The sequence below is a fragment of the Perognathus longimembris genome, chromosome 18, assembly GCF_023159225.1.
Source record: "Perognathus longimembris pacificus isolate PPM17 chromosome 18, ASM2315922v1, whole genome shotgun sequence".
Classification (NCBI taxonomy): domain Eukaryota; kingdom Metazoa; phylum Chordata; class Mammalia; order Rodentia; family Heteromyidae; genus Perognathus; species Perognathus longimembris.
Genome location: NC_063178.1, coordinates 18,523,431 through 18,544,739, shown reverse-complemented (window position 1 = coordinate 18,544,739; position 21,309 = coordinate 18,523,431). Strand labels below are relative to the sequence as shown.

Below are 21,309 nucleotides of genomic sequence, written 5' to 3'. Positions count from 1 at the left end.
AAGATGGTATATATACATACGATGGAATTCTACTCATCCATCAGAAAAAATGATATTTACCATTCTCAAGAAAATGGAAAGATTTGAAAAAATTGTATTTTGTGAAGTAAGCCAGACCCAGAGAAACAAAGGTTGCATGGTTTCCCTCATTGGTGGTAAACAGAATGTACCCATAAATGTATAAGTAAACATGCTGGAGGGTAAAAGAATAATATACTGGGAAATGAGAAATTATACAGGATTCTCTCTCTCTCTCTCTCTCTCTCTCTCTCTCTCTCTGTGTGTGTGTGTGTGTGTGTGCGCGCGCGCGCTTGGTATTTTCTTATTTATTTATTTAAAATTTATTGTCAAGGTGATGTACAGAGGGGTTACAGTGACATGTGTAAGGTAGTGAGTATATTTCTTGTCCAACTTGTTACCTCCTCCCTCATTTTTCTCCCACTTTTCCATTCCTCCAGACCCCCCAAGTTGTACAGTTTATTTCTAACATATTGTCTTGTGAGTATCACTGTTGCATTGGTTTATCATTGTCTCATCATTTTGATGTTCCCCTTTCCTTCCCTAATTCAGATAAACTTATGTACAATACCCAGGGCACCAAAATCAAATATGGTGACAACAGGGGATAAACCATAGGAAAGATAAAGAAAAGGAAAAGGAAATAATTTCACATAGTACATTGAAAAAAACAAAAACAATGAAAAACCTAATTTCCATATCTTGGAGTTCATTTCACTTAGCATCATCTTATATGATCATATATATGCATAGCTATTGAGCTACTGTGATCTTCTGCTAGGACTATCCTAGATAAATGCTAAGTATTACCAGTGAGGAAAACCATGGACCCTATACCTCTTTGGGTCTGGCTTACTTCACTTAATCTGATTTTTCCCCCAAGACTTTCCATTTCCTTATTAATGGGGCAGTGTCATTCTTTCTTTTTTTTTTCTTTTTTTTTTGGCCAGTCCTGGGGCTTGGACTCAGGGCCTGAGCACTGTCCCTGGCTTCTTTTTGCTCAAGGATAGCACTCTGCCACTTGAGCCGCAGCGCCACTTCTGGCCATTTTCTGTATATGTGGTGCTGGGGAATTGAACCCAGGGCCTCATGAATACGAGGCAGGCACTCTAGCCACTAGGCCATATCCCCAGCCCCAGTGTCATTCTTTCTGATAGACACATAGAATTGCATTGTGTACATATACCACAATTTCTTGGTCCATTCGTGTACTGAGTGGCATCTGGGTTGTTTTCATTTCTTAGCTATGGTAAATAATGCTGCATTGAACATGGTTGTGCTGGTAGCTTTAGTGGGGCCTTGTTTGTGATCATTTGGGTAAATGTCCAGGAGATTGTTAAGTCATAAGGGAGGTCTACATTTAGTCTTTTGAGGAACCTCCATACTGCTTTCTGGAGTAGTTGAACAAGTTTACATTCCCACCATCAGTATAATAGAGTTCCCTTTATCGCTACCAGCAGTTCTTATTGTTAGTTTTCTATAATGTCCCTTCTATGTGGGGTGAAGTAGAATCTCAATTTTGTTTTGATTTTCATTTCTTTTAAGGCTAGAGCTATTGAACATGTCTTCATCTGTTTATAAGCCATTCTTGCTTCTTCCTTTGAGGAGTCTCTCTTCAAGTCTTTAGTCCACTTATTAATGGGGTTGTTGTTTATTTAAGGATTTGTTTTAAGAGGTGGTTAATTTTTTGAGTTCTAAGAATTTTTAGATATGAGGCCCTTGTCTTATGCATAGCTAGCAATTGTTTCCATTCTGTGTTCTTTCTATGTTATCTATATCCTTTGCCATGCAGAAACTCTTCAGTTTGATGCAATTCCATTTATCCATCCTTTCTTTGATTTGTTGTGATTCTGAATCTTTACTTAGGAGCCTGAGTATTTCGCCTATCCCTTCCTATAATATTTTCAGTGTCCGGTCTTATATTGAGGTCTTTGATTCATTTGGAATTGATTCAGGTGCAAGGTGATATATAAGGACATAACTTCAATTTTCTGCATGTGTATAGCCAATTCTGCCAGCACCAGTTGTTGAAGAGGCTGTCTTTCCTATCCAGTGTTTTTGTCTCCCTTATCAAATATTTAGGTCTGTGGGTTCTTTTCTGGGTTTTCTATTCTATTCCTTTGTCCTTTGGCCTATACTTGTGCCAGAACCGTGCTTTTTTCTTTTTATTATCAGTGCTTTGTAATAAGAGTTTGAAATTTGATATTGACATTGCTCCAGCACTATTCTTCCTGTTAATGTTTAGTTTTGCTATTTAGGGTCTTCTATTATTCTATAAAATTTTTGTATTGCTTCCTCTATATCATTGAAAAGTATTATGGGATTTTGATGGGTATTGCATTGGATTTGTAGATACCTTTGGGCAGTATTGGCATTTTCACAATATTAATCCTTCCAATCCAAGATCATGAGAGGCTTTCCATTTTCTTAAATTTAGTTTCCATTTCAGGTTTTAAAATTTTTCATCATAGAAGTCCTTCACATCTTTGGTTAAATTATTTCCTAGATATACTTTGTTTTAAGCTATTACACATGGTGTTGCTCTCCTGATTTCAGTCTTGCTCTTCTCATAGATGGTATACAGAAAAAGGTACTGATTTTTGTGGGTTAATTTTATACCCTGCTATGTTGCAAAAGCTTTGGTTCAGCTTGAGTAATTTGGGAGAAGAATTTATGTTTTTTTTTTTTTAAATTTAATACAGGAGCATGATATCTGCAAGGAGGGAGACTTTTACTCTTCCTAATTCTGTCTTCTTCTTCTTCTTCTTCTTCTTCTTCTTCTTCTTCTTCTTCTTCTTCTTCTTCTTCTTCTTCTTTTTTTTTGGCCAGTCCTGGGGCTTGGACTTGGGGCCTGAGCACTGTCCCTGGCTTCTTTTTGCTCAAGGCTAGCACTCTACCACTTGAGCCACAGTGCCACTTCTGGCCATTTTCTGTATATGTGGTGCTGGGGAATTGAACCCAGGGCCTCATGTATACAAGGCAAGCACTCTTGCCTCTAGGCCATATCCCCAGCCCCCTAATTCTGTCTTCTTATGCCAGCAATTTATAATTTTTTTCCCTTTTCTCTGTATAACTATAGCTTACTTGGTATGACTCTCTAGAAGTGAAAGCCTAATGGGACCTTCAACACTCTGCTTCTTTGGAGACAGCTTAGTTTGGACTAACTCATTGGGCATTATGTTGTGAATGAACTATACAACTTGTCAGTAAGAACAGAAGGGAAAACAGAGAGAGTGAGGGAATGGCTTTCATCGTTTATAAAGGTACTCTTTACCTCACACATGTAACTTTAACTACTCTGTACACCACCTTTATAATAACAATAAAACATTTTAAAGATTTATGCAAATATAAGAATGCAAAATACCTGATCACTTATTTTAATATTGACTTCATAGTGAGATATTTTAGGCATGTTTTTTTGAATAAAATACACCACTAAATGAAAAACAACACCAAAAACCTTTGGCAATCAAATGGGTTTAAAAATTAAATTGTTAGAAAACCAACAACTCAATCAATAAATGGGCTAAGGAACTAAAGAATCTTCTCAGAAGAATTGAAAATGGCCAATAGACACATGAAGAAATATTCAACATTTCTGGCCATAAAGAAAATGCAAATGAAACCAACATTGAGATGTCTGTTCACCCTATTAGAATGATCATTCTTTATCTATAATTTTTTATTCTTTTACACATTTGAATTTAACCCATTGGTCACTTTCCAGCTGCATAGTTTTTAAAAGTTTATATTGGGTATCTGAGGCTGAATGTCTTCATTTCAAAATGGCAAGTATAGCTCTGTCTATGAGTTATTTTGAGAATTAAGAAGATTCAAATAATGTATAGCCTTGCATATAATCGTGTACTCAGAAGTTGTTTGTTCTTTAGTATGTGGCCCTCCTGTCCTCTCTATATTTATTTAGTTTTCACAGCTCTAACGAGCTATATGAGGGCAGAGGTATCGCCTCAGCCATTTTACCAACTTTATGCTTATTTATTTTGATGGCAGAACCTGCTCATTCAGCTTCTAAACGAATGAAGATGATGGTTGACATGTATGAGATGCTGCTGAAGAAATTAGAGAGGTAAGATTTTAAAATTAATATTTTCAATGATTACGTCTAGTATATACTTACTGTAGAAATATTGGACATGAAGAAAATAAAGTACCCACCAAATATTTAATGTTCTTAAAACAATTTATGAATATATACATTGTTATATATTATATCTTAGCATACTTAATATTTTATGTGACATATAATTTTAAATTTAAAATTACAAACATATAGAATGTGAAATAGAATACAAACTATCTGCTTTTCAGAAATGGTATGATGTTCTCTCCAAATTAAAAGCCAAATATTACATACTCTGGATACTGTTCTGTAAATATTTACACCAAAAATATTGAAAATGGGCTTCAAAAATTTTTTTTGCATACTCATTTCACTGTAAAAGGTGTAAAGAATCCAAGTGGCCCCAAATGGGTAAATGGAAAATCAAAATAAAATATGTACATATTATACAATGTATAATACATTAATAATTAATATACAGTAATAATGTACACATACATTAGACTATGTATTATAAGCACATTATCATATACATATAATATGTATATATTCATGATACCTCCAGGATACATCATTATGTGATATGCATTCATAAATACCACAAACATATATGTCATTTATCATGTGTATTCAAATATATCATGTTATATATCTGATATATATGAACAATGGATTATTGGCTAGTGTTAAAGAAATTCAGATACATGTTTTTTCAAATAAAATTTGAGGACCTCAAAGTAAGTTCCCTACACCAGTCACAGAAGGACAAATAATGTATGACTTTTCTTTACATTAGGCACCAAGTAAAAATTCATAAAGACAGAAAACCTAACAATGGCTTCCAAGAAGTGAAAGGCTTAGGAAGTGTGGAATTGAAGTTTAATAAATAACGGAATTAGCAAGTTCTAGGTTTTTGGTTATAATGTCAAAGATGGTGAATTTTGTATGTGTTTTATCATATTTTGAGAACATAAGAAATAGAATATGGCCTAGTGGTAGAGTGCTTGCCTCATGTACATGAAGCCCTGGGTTCGATTCCTCAGCACCACATATATAGAAAATGGCCAGAAGTGGCGCTGTGGCTCAAGTGGTAGAGTGCTAGCCTTGAGCAAAAAGAAGCCAGGGACAGTGCTCAGGCCCTGAGTCCAAGGCCTAGGACTGGCAAAAAAGAAAAGAAATATTAAAATGATCATAAATGTTGGTTGTTTATACTTACATATACAAATTTATATGGATTCTTTTCAAAAATAAATCTTCATTCTTCATTTATTATTTGTGTATTTTATTTTACATAGTGAGATTATTCTTGTCATGGAAGCTTCATACTTTGCATATAGTATACTTCGGTCATATTCACCTCATCTATTATTTTTTCTCATAGTGAAATTTGTACTCTTGATTCATATTGATAAAAACAGCACTGTACTGTCACCAAAACTAAAAGAAAAGAAGATAACATTTAGCCTAGAAGTAAATGTACAGAATACAGCCCTTGATCTTTGTAAAAAAATTACCCCAAACCTGGGGAAAACAACAAAAAGTGGAGAAAAGCAGAGTCACTAACAAAGGGTGTTAGAAATACTGATACATAGCTCTCACATAACTCTTGTGAAAAGAAATCAACCCAAAATTGTTGCAAAAAATTAATACAAAACTTAAAACTTTTATGATGGAATGAAAAAACTCGAGCATATCGGCATATAGAATTAATTTCTGAATAAGTTATTAATTGTCCAGAGAATTAGAGCAAGAACTGATGAATAGCTTTATATCAAAGGAGAAAACCTCTGCAAATCAAAATAAGCAATTACTAGTAACAATAGAACACAGAAAATTGGAGAAAAGCCTTACCAGCTTTTCGTCACAGAGACCACTGATGCCATAATCTACAAAGGTCTCAGAAAATTAAATGACCACAGAACAGTCTAACAATCTATTTAATGAGTGAGTAAATGATGTGAATAGTTTCCAGAAGAAGAATTGTAAACGGCTACTAGATACATGAAAAATGTTCCATATTCTCAGCCATAAAGGAAATGCAATTCAAAACTATGCTAAGATTTCATATCATCCATGGTACTTAAAATGTACTCTAACTTTTATATTATTTAAAACACTCTGTAAAACATATAAGTGTGTTACAATGTATTTGTGTGCATGTAAACATTGTGTGTTTTTCAGTGCTCTACTGGACCAAGAGTTGTTAGAAGCTGTAAGTATATAAGTATATATTTTAATTTAAAAGTTCAATTTAAAATTGGACTTTTTTTTGTCAGTCCTGTGGCTTGAACTTGGGGCCTGGGCATTGTCCCTGAGCTTTTTCTCTCAAGTCTAGTGCTCTACCACTTTGAACACAATGCCACTTCTGGTTTTCTGGTGGTTATTTGGAGATAAGAGTCTCACAGATTTCCCTTCCTGGGCTGGCTTTGAACCAAGATCCTCAGAACTCAGCCTCCTGAGCTGCTAAGATTATAGGCATTAGCCACCAGCACCTGGTTGAAATTGCACTTTTAAAATTGTGTTTTTTATTATAGTTAAATGGCTCTGTTAAGGAGTTCCCATTTAATAAGTGAGTTTATGAATATAATACATCTTGATCAATGTCACTATTTTCATTATTCTCCCCATTCATTCCAATCCAACCTCTCATATGATAGGCTATTGCATATCCTAAGAAATTTTCTTCATATGCATTGGATATTAGGACAGTATTTTCCCTCTAGTGTTGAATAATCTTCCACTTTGTACTTGAGTCATAAGAAACTCGTGCCATTTAACACCATCCTAAATAGAAATCCAATGGTTAATATATTTTCTTCAAGAAACTTCAACAAATGTGTACATTAGAATGTTTCATGTTCTTTTGAATTTCCTAGGCATGATTACTAATAAATACTTTTGAAATAACTTGCAATGTCCATAGTCTTCTGAGTAGGTCTACTGTTTACCAGTTTTAGTTTCTTGTCCTTATTCAAGTCCAGTAATAGCTTCACTAGACAACTTTCATTAAAATTAATACCAATGTTTCATTGTTCTGTCGTATTAGTGAGATTTTCTTAAGTATTATCCAAATATCTCTTCAATATTGAGATTTTTAGCCATCGTTATTACTTAATATTTGCTTTTAGAAATATAAAGATATGGAACACAATTTTGAAGAGTTAACACTGGAGAAATTAACGCTGCAAAGTGAACTACAAACCTTGAAGACTGAGGTTAGTAAAGTTTTAATATCTGAAAAGCTTAATGTCTGAAATGATATATAGTTTAATCTCAGACATTATTCTAGGATAGGAATAAACATTTAGGATGTTTTACAGTGCGTCTCAATAATGACAAAAATCTAAAATGATGATATCTTCTTCTCAGAGAATGAAAGTTCCAAAATATAGTCAATCAATATCACTCCTGCTCTTGTTTGCTCCCAGTTTTCTCTCTCCTAAACCCCACAAGTTTTATAGTTCATTTTTTAAACATAGTGTCTAGTGAGTATCCCTGGCTGCATTAGTTCACACTTTGTCTCACCATTCCTGTGTTTTCCTTTTGCCTCCCACAAATCAGATAAACTTACATACAAAAGGTCCAGAAATTAAAAACCATGACAAAAGGGAAAAAGTGAAAGAGAAAGAAAGTTAAACAAAAACCACAAAAAATTGTGCTTCTATTTCTTGCAGTTTATTTTGATAGGCATCATTTTATATGATCATATCCTAGTGTTCAGTTTTGCTATTCAGGGTCTTCTATTATTCTATATGAATTTTTTTATTTCTTCCTGTATATCATTGAAGAATGTGATGGAGTTTTGATGGGTATTGCATTGAATTTGTAGATAGCTTTGGGCACTATTACCATTTTCATGCTGCTAATCTTCCCAATCCAGGAGTATAGGAGGCTTTCCATTTCCTTAAATCTGCTTTAAATCTGCTTTTTTTTCAGGTTTTTAAAGATTGTCATCATAGAATTTACATTTTGGTTAAGTCAATCCCTATGTATTTTTTAGGCTATTACACATGGAGTTATTTTTTCTGATATCTGTCTCACTCTTCCTATTGTCAGCATACAGAAAAGCTACTGATTTTTTGTGGGTTAATCTTATGCTCTGCTACTTTGCAAAGTTTTGGATCAGCTCCAGTAACTTGGAAGAGCAATCTACTGGGTTCTTTGCACACATGCTTATGTCCTCTGCCAGAGGAATAACTTTAATTCTTCTTTCCCTTTTTGGATCCACTTTATGTTTTCTTCTGGTCTTATTGCTCTAGCTAGAAATTCCAGTGTTATTTTGAAGAGGAGCGCAAGAGTAGACATCCTTGTCCCATTCCTGATTTTAGAGGAAATGGTTTAACTTTGAGCCACTTAGCAGAATGTTGGCTCTAAGTTTGTCATATACAGTTTCTCTTATATTGAGGAATGTTCCAGATTCCTAGTTTGTCCAGAGCTCTTATCATATAGGGGCGATGAATCTTTTCAAATGCTTGTTATGGGGGCTGGGAATATGGCCTAGTGGCAAGAGTGCTTGCCTCCCATACATGAAGCCCTAGGTTTGATTCCCCAGCACCACATACATAGAAAACGGCCAGAAGTGGTGCTGTGGCTCAAGTGGCAGAGTGCTAGCCTTGAGCAAAAAGAAGCCAGGGACAGTGCTCAGGCCCTGAGTCCAAGGCCCAGGACTGGCAAAAAAAAAACAAAAAAAAAACAAAACCCAAAACCAAAAACAAAAAAAAAACAACTCAAATGCTTGTTATGCATCTACTGAGATGATCATATAGTTCCTGTCCTTTCTGCTGTTGAGTTGGCTTACATTAATTGACTTGTGTATATTGAACCAACTTTGCAACCCTGGGATGAATCTTATTTGATCATAGTGTATAATTTTTGTTTTTTCTTGAATTGGCTGGCCAGAATTTTATTGAGAACTTTCGCATCAATGCCCATCAAAGAGATGGATCTTTTTCTTCGATGAGTCCCTATCCGGTTTAGGGATAAGAGTTATGCTGGCTTCATAGAATTAATTTGATAGTGATCTTTTCTTTTCAATTTAATCAAAGAAATAGAAGAGTATTGGAGTAAGCTCTCCTTTGAAGGCCTTATAGAACTTGGCATGAATCTCTCTAGTCCTAGGTTTTTCTTGGATAGGAGGTCTTTTATATTTCATTACTTGTTATATGTCTATTTAATTGGTTTAAATTTTGTTTTAGTTTTGGTATATCAGTATTCATAGGAATTCTTCCATTGTTACCATAAAGGTAAGCAAAATATTCCCTTATAATATTCTGACTCTTGATTGTTTCTGTCTTGATGTTCCTGCTTTCATCTCTGATTTTATTTATTTGGGAGTATCTATTGTTAGGTTAGCTTTCCTAAGATTCTGTCAATTTTGTTAATTTTTTAAAAAAACAAACTTTTATTTTATATGTTTAAATATTTTCTATGTTTAGTTTCTAATTTGTTTATATCTGATTTAATTTTGATTATTTGTTTCTGTCTTGTGGTTTGGCGTGTTCCTCTGCTTAAAGTGCAGCATTACATTGCTGATTTAAGATTTCTCCAATTTATTGTTGTGGGCATTCAGATCTACACTATTTCTTCTGATACTGCTTTTGCTGTGTCCTAGAGGGGATGGTATTTTGTGTTCATGTTTTGTTAAATTACATAAATGTTTGAATTTCCATTCTGATCTCTTCAGTGATCCACTCCACTGGTGACTCAGCAATGCCTTGGTCAATTTCCACGAGTTAGAGAATTTTCTGTGATGCTTTTTGGTATTGAGCTCTAATTTTATTCTGTTTTAATCTAACAAAATGTGGGGAACAAGTTCAGTTTTTCTGATTTTGCAGAGATTTGTTTTGTGATCTAAAGTATGATCTACTTTGGAGAGTGTTCCATGAGCTGCGGAGACTTTTTATTCTGATGCTGCTGGGTGAACTATTCTGTAGGTGTCTCTTAAGCATGGTTGGCAATGCAATTATTTTGTTCTGAGGTTTGTCTGTTGAGTTTTTGCTGGGATGATCTATCCAGAGGTGACAGTGATGTATTAATGTCCTCATCTGTGGGGCACACATGGAAGTCTATTAGCTGGCCTGCCTATTTCTCAGTCTTGGGGCCACGTGTGGCTAAGATGGCGGCGCCTAACAACAATGCTCAGCTGCTACAAGTGTCTTTGGTTCTAACCTGGAGGCGGTTCTGTGGGCGGTGACCCCCCGTTCTGCGCTTGATGGACAGCTCATCCTTCCCCTTCCTGCTGATCTTAGACCTGATTGGCTCCTGTGCCTTATATTAGTGGCACGCACTTCCCTAATTAATGAGATCTTGTGCCAACTTGACTCCCAGGGCGTCTGATTGTCCTCTGGTGAGGGAGGGCTGGGTGCGGGCGGCCTGCCAACCCTTTTCCTTTCTTGGCTCATCCGGTTGGGGCATGCCTTCCCCGTCTCTCCCATGGGTCGGTGGGGGGTGGGGGGTGGGGGGTGGGGGGTGGGGAGGGGGGAGGGGGCTAGAGACCCTGGCACTCAACAATCAATATGTTTGGACCTATGTGTGTTTTAGGTTGAGTGGTATTTGTTTGATCAAGTTGGGTGCACCAGCATTTAGTATAGAGGTATTTAGAATTGATACATACTCCCTGACGACAGATCCGTTTATCAGTATATGTGATTTCTTTCTTTGTCTCTCCTAATTGATTTTACTTTGAAGACTATTTTATTTAATGTTGGTATTAATACTCTGGCTTGTTTTATGGGGGCCATGCGCTTGATAGATTTTATTTCAGCCTATTAAATTCAGAATATTTTTGTTTTTGTGGGCACGATGTGACTCTTAAAGAAAGCAGATGGATGGGTCTTCCTTGTTGATCAAACTGGTCCATCTATGTTGTCTAATCACAGACTTAATTTCATTATTATTGAGATTTAGAACTGAGTAGTGTTTGGTAATTCCAACCATGTTATCCACTTATGGTCTCCCTCATTTTTTCTTATTGTATTTATCCTATTCTTTGGTATGGGGCTTTTCTCTGCTACTACAGAGTTCTTGTGGTTTCCTATATGTATGATATCATTAAGTATCCTCAGTGCTAGTTTGGTGAAGAGAAACCATGTTTTAATTTTTCCCTCAGTTATGAAGGAGAGTTTGTTGGATACAATATTCTTGGTTGGTAGTTGTCTTTAAGGCCTGGCATCCATCATTCTAGGCTATTCTTGCTTTTATGGTTTTGGCTGAGAAACCTGTAGTTATTCTGACTGGTTTTCTGGTTTTCTGTTTTCTGACATCTTTAAGGATCCTTTCTTTGGTCTCTATTGATTATCTGTGGATTATAATTTGGCAGTGGGATGTTGTATTCTGCTCTGTCCTGTTTGGAGTTCTAAGGGCTTCTATTTTAATGCGCCTATCACTTTGGATGGTTGGAAAGTTGTCTGCTAGAATTCTGTTAAATATGTTCCTGATCCCTTTCCTATCTCCTTCCTCAATACCCATCAGTCTTAAAATTAGGTCTTCTGATTGCGTCTTGAAGTGTCTGCAAACTCCTTTTTTGTTTCTTGGATTTGTTCAGGGTAATTGTTTCTTATGTCTGTATAGTATCTAATATCTAATCTGTCTTCAATTCGTGAATTCTACTTTCCAGTAGAAAATAATCACAATTAGTTAGGTAGACACAGTGATGTATTACCAGCATCTAATAAGCAGAGGCAAAATGATTCCATGTGTGAGATCAGATGTAGCTACACAGACAGATCCTGTCTCAAACAGAGTATTTTGCATTGTGTGTCCAATTGGTAGTAGCTGATGGGCGGTGTGGACAAAGGCAGGGGCTTAATCCAGGCAAGTTTATAACCCGCCCTTACTGGGAATTCCTCCTTCACGGGGAATAATTGCAATAGCTCATCCCCATCATAAATGGGGTTCAACGGGTTACGGGCGCCCACGGACTGGTTATTGTTCAATCTCGGGTGGCCGAACTGCCACTGGTCCCCCTAAGAAGTTGGGGGTCGCGTACCTAGTTAGCATGCCAGAGTCTCCTTCGTTCATGATGGGAATTAACCAGACAAATGGCTCCACCAACTCGGAATGGCCATGCACCACCTCCCACGGAATGGAGAAGGAGCGGGCAACCTGCATATCAGAAATCATCTAACTAGGTAGAGCTGCGCATTGGTTTTTCTGCTCTATGAAATGTATGGAGGAGGCTATGCTGTGCGCTTAACCCCTTCCCCTCATGCATTCTGCAGGCTTTCTTTGATGTGTTGGCACACCGATCTGAATTTCAGGAAGCAATTTCACCCATTGCAGAGAAGTGGCTGTCATCTGTTACAGAAATGTTATTATTTAGAGCACATTAACTTACGTAAAATTTACATTCAATATTGCAGTTAGGAAACATTCAGTCTGTGTCATTTGTTTTGCTCCTAGGCAGATAATTTTTTTTGAGATGCCAGAGTAATTTTCCAAGTAAAGTATGGAAATCTTAGCAATGTATATTATCATATATTTTACTCTAACTTATAACATTAACCATTTATTTCTGGAAAATGTAACATTATACAGAAAAAAAAGGCAAACAAGAATGTCCAAGCAAAGAAAAGTGAGAAGAAAACAGGAACAAAAAAACCCCAGGCCCCAAAATGGTAAGATATAAATATGCAGGATAATGTTTTTCCTTGATGACTCATGATTGCATTTTTAAGATGAACATATGGTTATGCAAACTTACCTCATTAGAAGTTTTATAAACATTGTAAAACATTGTATAAACATTGTAAAATTGTAAAATACTTACTTTTATAAGAAAATGGGGTATAATTATGGGAAAAAGCTCAAGAGGATAAAATATTAGAGAAGAGTTAGCAGCAATAGGCATTTGATTAGGTAAGTTGAAATAAGTCTTTGAATAATACTTTGATAAAGGATTTTCTTTAGTTCCTCAATCAGTTAGTAAATATTCTGTGACCTAAGAGTTCTCCAAGTCAAATATCCGGAAAAAGTTTTTACTCTAGTTTTAATTATAATTGTCTTTATAAAATCAGTATTTTTATTTTTGTATTTTAAAATGGTTTTATTGATTACTGACATTAGTTTTATAAATACGTTTTGCAGTTTGAATTCACCTAACTAAATTTTAATATAAAATACGGCTGCATAAGGAAGCTATTAATTCAATCTTTATATGTTAATATAATTTCTAGAAAGAAATTAATTGAATATATGATTTGATCTTTGACTTAAAGAAGCATGTTCAGAAAGAAAGGTGAATATTATAGTTTAAAAATCTCAGTCAATTTATATTTTCATCATTCCAATGAAAGCTTATCTTGTGAAAAAGTATGCAGTTGTCTGTTATTTAATAATAATACAGAATGAATAGACTTTAAATAATTTCTTCAAAAGTTTAATTTATTCATAACAGTTTAAATTAAAATTTTAAATATCATAATACACTTTAAATATTTTTACTTACAGGAAGATATCTCCAGAAGAATTTCTTCAACTTCAAGTAAAATATACTTTGAGTCTCTCTCTTTTCTCTTTTACTATCTAATCCTCATCCCTTCCTTTTCCTCTCTCCTTCCCTTTCTTACAGCTATAGTTTTTAATATGTATGAATTGCACACATTAATGAGAATCACTGCTGCAGTTCTACACAGAAACATTTATTTATTGTCAAAATGGTGTATGCAGCGGTTACAGTTTTATATGTAAGGCAGTGAATCCATTTCTTATCAAACTTGTTACCTCCTCCCTCATTTTTCTCCAACCCACCCTCCTCTGAAATTCCCTTCCCCCCTGAGTTGTACAGTTGGTTTACAGCATATTGTCTTGTAAGTATTTCTGTTGCATTGGTTTGCCTTTTTTTTAAATTAAATTTTATTGACAAGATGATGTACAGAGGGGGTACAGTTACATAAAAAGGTAATGAGTACATTTCTTGTCTTATTTGTTACACCCTTCCTCATTTTTCTTTCCCTTCCCTTGTTCAGATAAACATATATGCAATATTCAGTGTACCAAAATCATATAAAATGACCACAGGGGGCATGCCAAAGGAAATTCACCTAGTACATTAAACATAACAACAATAAAATCTTCCTGTTTCCATCTCTTGGAATTGGTTCGCCTTTTACCCTTTGTCTCTCCATTTTGATGTTCACCTTCACTTCCCTAGTTCCATCCATTGAACTCTTTTGCAATCTCTTGGAATTAATTTATTTTTTCTTTTGTGTTCTCCATGCATTTGTTCATTCGTCTTTGATTTCAACCATTGCATTCATGAAATATCTTGTGGATAATTTCTCTTTTCATCAAGTATTTTTATTAGCAGATCTATGAGTCCATTCTGTGATATTAGCTTTCTTTCTTTTATCGAATGGTTGTTGTTTTTAGAAGGTATTGTGTTTCCTTGATTTCTTCTACCATCTTCCATTTAGTATCTAGATGTTCAGCACCTCTCCTTACTTTCTGGAAGCCCTCCTGGAAAGCAAGTCTTTTGCTCACTGCTATAACTTAGGCAGGTCTCTGAACTGGGGTGCACGCCTTCAATCCATGTTCCTGTTGACTTGAAGCTCAGCTGCAAGCTGAGCTCTTCCCTGCCACTGTGGCCTGGCCAGCTCTCTAGGGTAGGAATGCAGTGCTTGGCTCTTTGTCCATGCACCCTCAGCCATCAACTAGAGCCCTGGGCTCCGGTACGCCCTCCGCATCTTTCTTGTTGGACTCATGGAGGGGGACAAGCAGGTGGTTCCCAGGTCTTAGGTGTCCGCACTGCCTGCTTCCTGAATTTCTCCTGTGAAGCAGCACTGAATCTCTAGGTGTCTCCAAATCTTTATCCAATACTGAATTTTAGCACATTAGTCACTCACTACGAAGATATATCTTGCTATTTGAATTTCAAACTGGCAGAAACTGGAAATTGCAATTTTAGGTAAGTACTACACCTCAGTGGACAAAACTGTTTGGTCATGCTGAAATCTCATGCACTTCCACAGGGATGTAGTTTTACTTTTTGCTGCAAATAAATCTAAGCACGCACTTCTGTTTACTTATTCCTGAATTATTTCCGTCCTCAGGCTGGGAACTTGGTGCATTTCTAATCAGTCTCATGATCATCTAGAGTCAGTTGCCAAAGCTGTCATGGCTGGTATTGGAAAAGCGCCAAGACGGCCTTGATTTGCCATCTTGGCTAATATAGTTTCCTATTTAATATAATTTTCAGATTTTACGTAATCTAAATGAAGTGTATCAATTCAATGTAAGCATTGAGTTAGCATCTGAAGGTTTATCCTCTGGACATAATAAAGAAAAATTTTGTGATATAAAATTTTAGAAAATGTAAATATTTATTTTGGTCCCCCATATGTTTAAGCATGTACACCTATTGGTCTATCCTAGTTGATTGGTCTATCCTTATTATTATAATTCTATCTTTAGAACAGAGAACTTAGAAGTATGGAATAAATGAGTCATGCTTACTGAATTATAAAGTATACCCTGATTGCAAAAGATAGTCCAAAGAACTTTTCTTTTTATTGATGGGGCTAAAATAGTTAAAATACAAACTCAAATACTATTTTTCCATTTGCTAATTTTTTCAAGACCCATTATTCTAAAGTGCCTGTAACTTTTTTTATTTTTCTAAGCACAATGCTACAATTTTTAAAGATATTTTTTGTTAAAATGATTTACTTTTCTCCCAGCTGTGAAACCTATAATGAAAATGTAAACAGCAATAGTAGTTACATTCTGTAGAATCCATGGTATAACTTTCTTGTATCTTATGTATTATAATGTATTGCAATATGCATGGGATTGTATTTCCAACTTTAAGGCTACTGAAATATTTGTATGCTGAAATATGTTATCTCCCTTTGGAAACATACTGGTCTCAATTATTTTTGACATACTAGACATAAAAGACAAGTATCTTGTAGTAACTATGAATATGGAGTTAGAAAACAGCATGGATATCAATATAAAAGTAAAAATATAACTCAGACATGGAATAACATCTATTTCAGAAAATTCATTGTTCAGTTATAACAGGAAGTGTGGAGAAATAAACCAGTAGTAGGTTAACTAAGATGAATGTTATCAGTATTCTTTATTGCACTGAGTAGGATTGGAGACTTATTTACATTTGGCAAAGCAGCAGGAAGCTGTAATTTCAACCAATATCCACCATTTCAATTGAGGAGTACACAAGTAAATATTCATGTTCAAATCATCATCTTGACGACTTACAGATTTTGGACAATAATCAAAGTAAAATTTAAAGTAACTCAAACCAAATACCAACTGTACAAGAAATGTATCCAATGCCTAACGTATGAAACTGTAACCTCTCTGTACATCAGTTTGATAATAAAAATTTGGAAAAAAAACACCAAACCAAATACCTCCTACCTTTTGTTACTTTCTAGAAAGAAGCAGATGTTCTGAAAGAGGAGAACAATAACCTTAAGGAGCAACTGCAAAGTGCTTTATTGGTAAAATATACCATATTTCTTAAATGATCTTATAAATGGATAAAATATGCATGTTTTAGTAATCAATTTAGTTATATAAAGGGATTTGTATATTTATTATGCATTGTGAGTTTTAAAGTATTTTTACTTTACTGAAACTCTTATAGCAATAAAATGGAATATTCATTGACATAGAGTAATTCAAATTGAATTCAAAGTGAGTTTTCATATTTAAATAATGTATTCTATTTCAAAGGATAGACAATATAATTTAAAGTAAAATCTAAAGCACCCAATTAAGATGAGTTCAATGAGGAGATTAGCTATTATTGCTTTTTTTCAATTATTACCTAAACAAAGAAAAACTGAAATAGTTATAAAGCTATTCATATGGTCTCAAAAGTATAACTATTTTCATGCTATATAATTTATGTGTTCTAAAGAATATAAGATTGATTACTAAAGCTATTAGTGATACAGCTTAAAATATGACATGTAGTAATAGAGTATATGTAGTCATGACTACATTTTACTCTGTTCTAAAACATCTATCATTTATGAATGATTATTCAATTGTTTAATTCAGAAAACAATACAAAAGAGAATTTAGCACATTTAACAGAAAATCAGAATTTTTTATGAATAAAGAAATAATGCATTATAGATGGTTCCAAGTCTGAATATCGACAGTATTTCAACTTACCATAGTTTCAAATTGATGTAAAAATGGTTTGCATAAAAAAATTAGTTCTGAGAATATCAAAATTCTTATAGGGAGAAAGGAATCTGATAATCAGACAAAAATAAGTAAGACTGGTTTATTCAATTAAACAATGCATTATTACAAAGAACAAAAAAATACATGTGTTACTAATATATACAATGTGACATTTGACTAGTAAAACTTTTGAAATGGCCTTAGTCTCCATGTATAAGGAGTTTTCTAGGTAAATTCCAACATATTAGTAAACATAAGTCTGCTACGTATTCTGGCAGGTGTTTATGTTTGTCATAGAAACGTATCAATGTGATATTTAATAAAAATAACTTATGTATGTATTGCATGGTTTAGTATAGATAAAAATTTTAAAAATATACATTAGCTATAATTTACAAATAATTAAAGAGGTCAAAATAAAATGTTAATACTGATATTTCTGAATTTGGTTATCATGTTTGTCTTCTATCTATCTATCTATCTATCTATCTATCTATCTATCTATCTATCTATCTATCTATCTATCTTTTCTTTTTGGTCGGTTGTGGGGCTTGAACTCAGGGCTTAGGTGCTGTCCCTGAACTCTTCAGCTCAAGGCTAGTGCTCATTCACTTGAGCCACTTCTGATTTTCTGGTAGTTAATTGGAGATAAGAGTCTCATGGACTTTCCTGCTTTGGCTGGCTTTGAACCATGAACTTCAGATCTCAGCCTCCTGAGTAGCTAGGATTACAGGCATGAGCTACTGTAGAATTATTTACGCTTCACATTTTTTTCATTTTTGATATTGTAGATATAATTTTTTTTCTATTTGTAATCATTTCTAGTAGTGCTATTCATTGCATCCACTAAAATCCAAATGTTAAAGAGTTCTAAAATGAATTATTTTAGCACAACGTCTAATGTTAAATGCTGAAGCTGTTAATTATACCAATGACTTTCCTTAGCTCCCTCAAATTAGCAAATGAAAGTTGAGAGGAAATATGGGAATAAATGCATCCAGATTTCTGAAGGTTGTACTATTGAAAATAAGATGTCACTAGAAACGATTGACACTGTTTTCTTAAAAATAGGAATCTGAGAAGAACAAGAGAGAGCTTAAGTGGGCTCTAAAGTTTCAGATGGAATCTCTTCGGAGTGAATCAAAGAGCAAGGTATCGGTGGGAATGGGGGCCAGTAAGAGACAACTTAGAGGTGACACCTCATTTAGGAGAGACTCAAAGGCAGCATTCATTAAACCCTCGCTTGGACAAATGGCAAATGATCGCATCTTCGAACAATAAAAGATGCAGTTAACCAGCATAGAGAAGAGTTTGTGCTACAACACCTAATTGCTTCTTATTTTACTCACACACTGCCACTTCCGGCTTCTTGCTGGTTAGTTGGATGTAAGGGTCACATGGTCTTTTCTGCTTGGGCTGTCTTTCACCTTCAGTCCTTGGATCTCTGTCTTTCAAGTGGCTAGGATGACAGGCATGAGCCACCAGAGCCCAGCCTCATATATTAGTTTTAAATGATGATTTTAATACCTATGATTTGAAATCTAGAAAAGTTAGGATTTCAAAGACTAAAAAATATGCTGGACAAAATTAAATATGAATGGAAAACCATGTGGAAAAATACTTAAAATATTTTAGTTATTTATTTTTTGTGCAGTAGTTTCAGAAGCTTCTGTTTTTTTTTATCAAAGGTTTTCTGCAGGTATGTTTAGGCTTTTGAAATTTAATAATTTCCCCAAATTCAAGCCCTTTGTTTAATTTGTTTCTAGGCCAAAAGTATGTGTAACATTACACACACGCAGGTATGCACTTCATAGATAGCTCTATGTTCTTGCTACATTTTGCTTTTCTAAATCCATGGAACATATTAGTGATACCAGTACCCATTGAAGTATCAATTAAACCAATGACTTTCCCTAGCTTCCTCCAAGTAGTACATAAAAATTGAGAGTTAGTATGGGCATAAAGACATAAATGTATGCCGATACCTATAGTTCTGCTAGACAGATGTCACAGAAAACAAATTGTGACATGTACTTTCTTAAAGACAAGAAGCTGAAATGAATGAACATCAATTTAGAAGCAAGGGCAGAGTGAGCGTGAGAGACTAGAGAGGGAGACGACCAGTCTTGGAGATGACATCTCATCGCTGGGCACAGGTGGCCTGTAATCCTAGCTACTCAGTTGGCTGAGATCTGAAGATCCTGGTTCAAAGCCAGCCCTGCAGAAAAGTATTTGAGACTCTTATGTCCAATAAACTACTCAGAAAAAGCCAGAAGTGGTGCTGTGGTTCAAGTGTTAGAGCACTAGCCTTGAGCACAGAGAGGCTCAGAAACAGCACCCAGGCCCCGAGTACAAGCCTCACAACTGACACACACACACACAAAGAAATGACATCTCATTACTTTTGTCCTGTTCAGAGATGGAGAAACCTTTTGTTTGAAAGGCCACTGGGATATATATTTATAACATCATTTTCAAGCCACACAAACTTATCGCAATAGGCAGACAGACAGCAGCAAACTGACAAGAGCCGTACCAAGAGTTGTCTCATTGAGTACCAAATAATTTGGGGTTTTTGTGTGGCCTGGTGGCTGCATGTTTTTCACATCTTCAAGGGCAAGCAAGACCACACTGGATGTGTTGCTGGGAACCACTTTCCTAGGCTGTGAAGCACAGGTAGATTTGTAGGAGTTTATAAAGGCTTTTTGAATTTTGTGCTAAAGTTGTTTGTCCTCCAATATTCATAAAATGAAGGAGCACTGAAAGATTTTAGGCTAAGGAGGACGAACATGTAGATCTACATTTTTTCAATAAAAGAATTGCATCTTAGTAAGGTAGATGGATGATTCTATTTTATCAACCTCTAGTTTAAAAGACTTGTGTACATGATAAATGTAACGTTGTTTCATGTCTTCCTTTCTACCATAACACTCCCGTTTGTTATAGTAATCTTATCTGGCTATGGAGGTCATCTTATTATTAATATGTTTTTGAGCTCTTATATCTGGCCTTTACCACTTGCCAGATTATCATGCAGTGCAACTAGACATAGAAATCTAAAAGGAATAATAGAAAAATAGTTAGATTTCTATTACAGGATGCAAAAGATCTGCCATGTTTATCTGGATGTTTTAGGAAAATAGTTCATTTTAAGGTTTTCATTTCAAAGAACTAAAATAGAAGGAAGGGGAAATTATTTTTGTTAGTAACTAAACAAAATCATTTACAAACTCTTAATTAGTATTGAATTATAATTATTCACAAGAATATAGTGAAGGTAAAATGAGCTATTTGAAATCAGCTTTTGTGTATGCTGAGTAAGGATATATTATTTCACTTTTAGTTCTGGGTTAAATTTGTCTCCATAGACTGTGTCACATTAGCACATAGCTGAGACACACGGTACACATTCTGTGAGATAACTGTTCCTTTCTTCATGCTAATAGTTTAAGGAAGTTCAAAATAGGGACAGAAAGTCATGAAGTCGCTCTGGCATATGAGATATTTGCTCTCATACACGTGAACTACTGTGCCACCAGGAGACTACTCGTAGTGCTGTTAGAAAATAATATAAAGAAGAATTGAACAATTTTCATTTACTAGGCTGAAAATGGTGCACATACCACATTCTGTTGCTAACAGCCGCAGAAGAGAACTTTGAATTGCAGGCTAGCAATGTACCTAAGGGAAAACTATTAGTCTGGAGAATATCCAGAAATCTTTATTGTAGGTGAGTAAATTCAAGCCAGTTTATGTCTGCATAAAAGAAATAGAGTTCAATTTCAGGATGAGTGTAAAACTAAGAATCAACATTTGTACCATAGACAAACAAGTATCTGTTACTATCCAGAAGAGAAAACGATTACTATAAACTATAATTTTAAGGTCAGAGGTATCATAACTTTTTTTTTTTTGGTGGGTTTGGACTCTTGGGCTGGGTGCTGTCCCTGAGCTCTTCAGTTCAAGGCTAGCTCTCTACCACTTGAGACACAGGGCCACTTCCAACATTTTTTTTTTATCATATAGCTCAATAAATGTATTTTAGG

The 21,309-nt window shown here is 34.9% G+C and overlaps 2 long non-coding RNA genes across 2 annotated transcripts; one reads left to right on the top strand and one right to left on the bottom strand.

Annotated features, from left to right (window-relative positions):
- Positions 1 to 364: 364 nt before the first annotated feature.
- Positions 365 to 16,644, bottom strand: LOC125367219. The gene is made up of 4 exons (XR_007214013.1): positions 16,477 to 16,644; positions 16,122 to 16,375; positions 14,847 to 14,849; positions 365 to 411 (listed from the first exon to the last, which is right to left on the bottom strand). It is a non-coding gene; the product is annotated as an uncharacterized LOC125367219 (long non-coding RNA).
- LOC125367218 lies at positions 12,316 to 19,342 on the top strand. Its single transcript, XR_007214012.1, has 4 exons — positions 12,316 to 12,717; positions 13,550 to 13,583; positions 16,501 to 16,566; positions 18,335 to 19,342. It is a non-coding gene; the product is annotated as an uncharacterized LOC125367218 (long non-coding RNA).
- Positions 19,343 to 21,309: the final 1,967 nt, after the last annotated feature.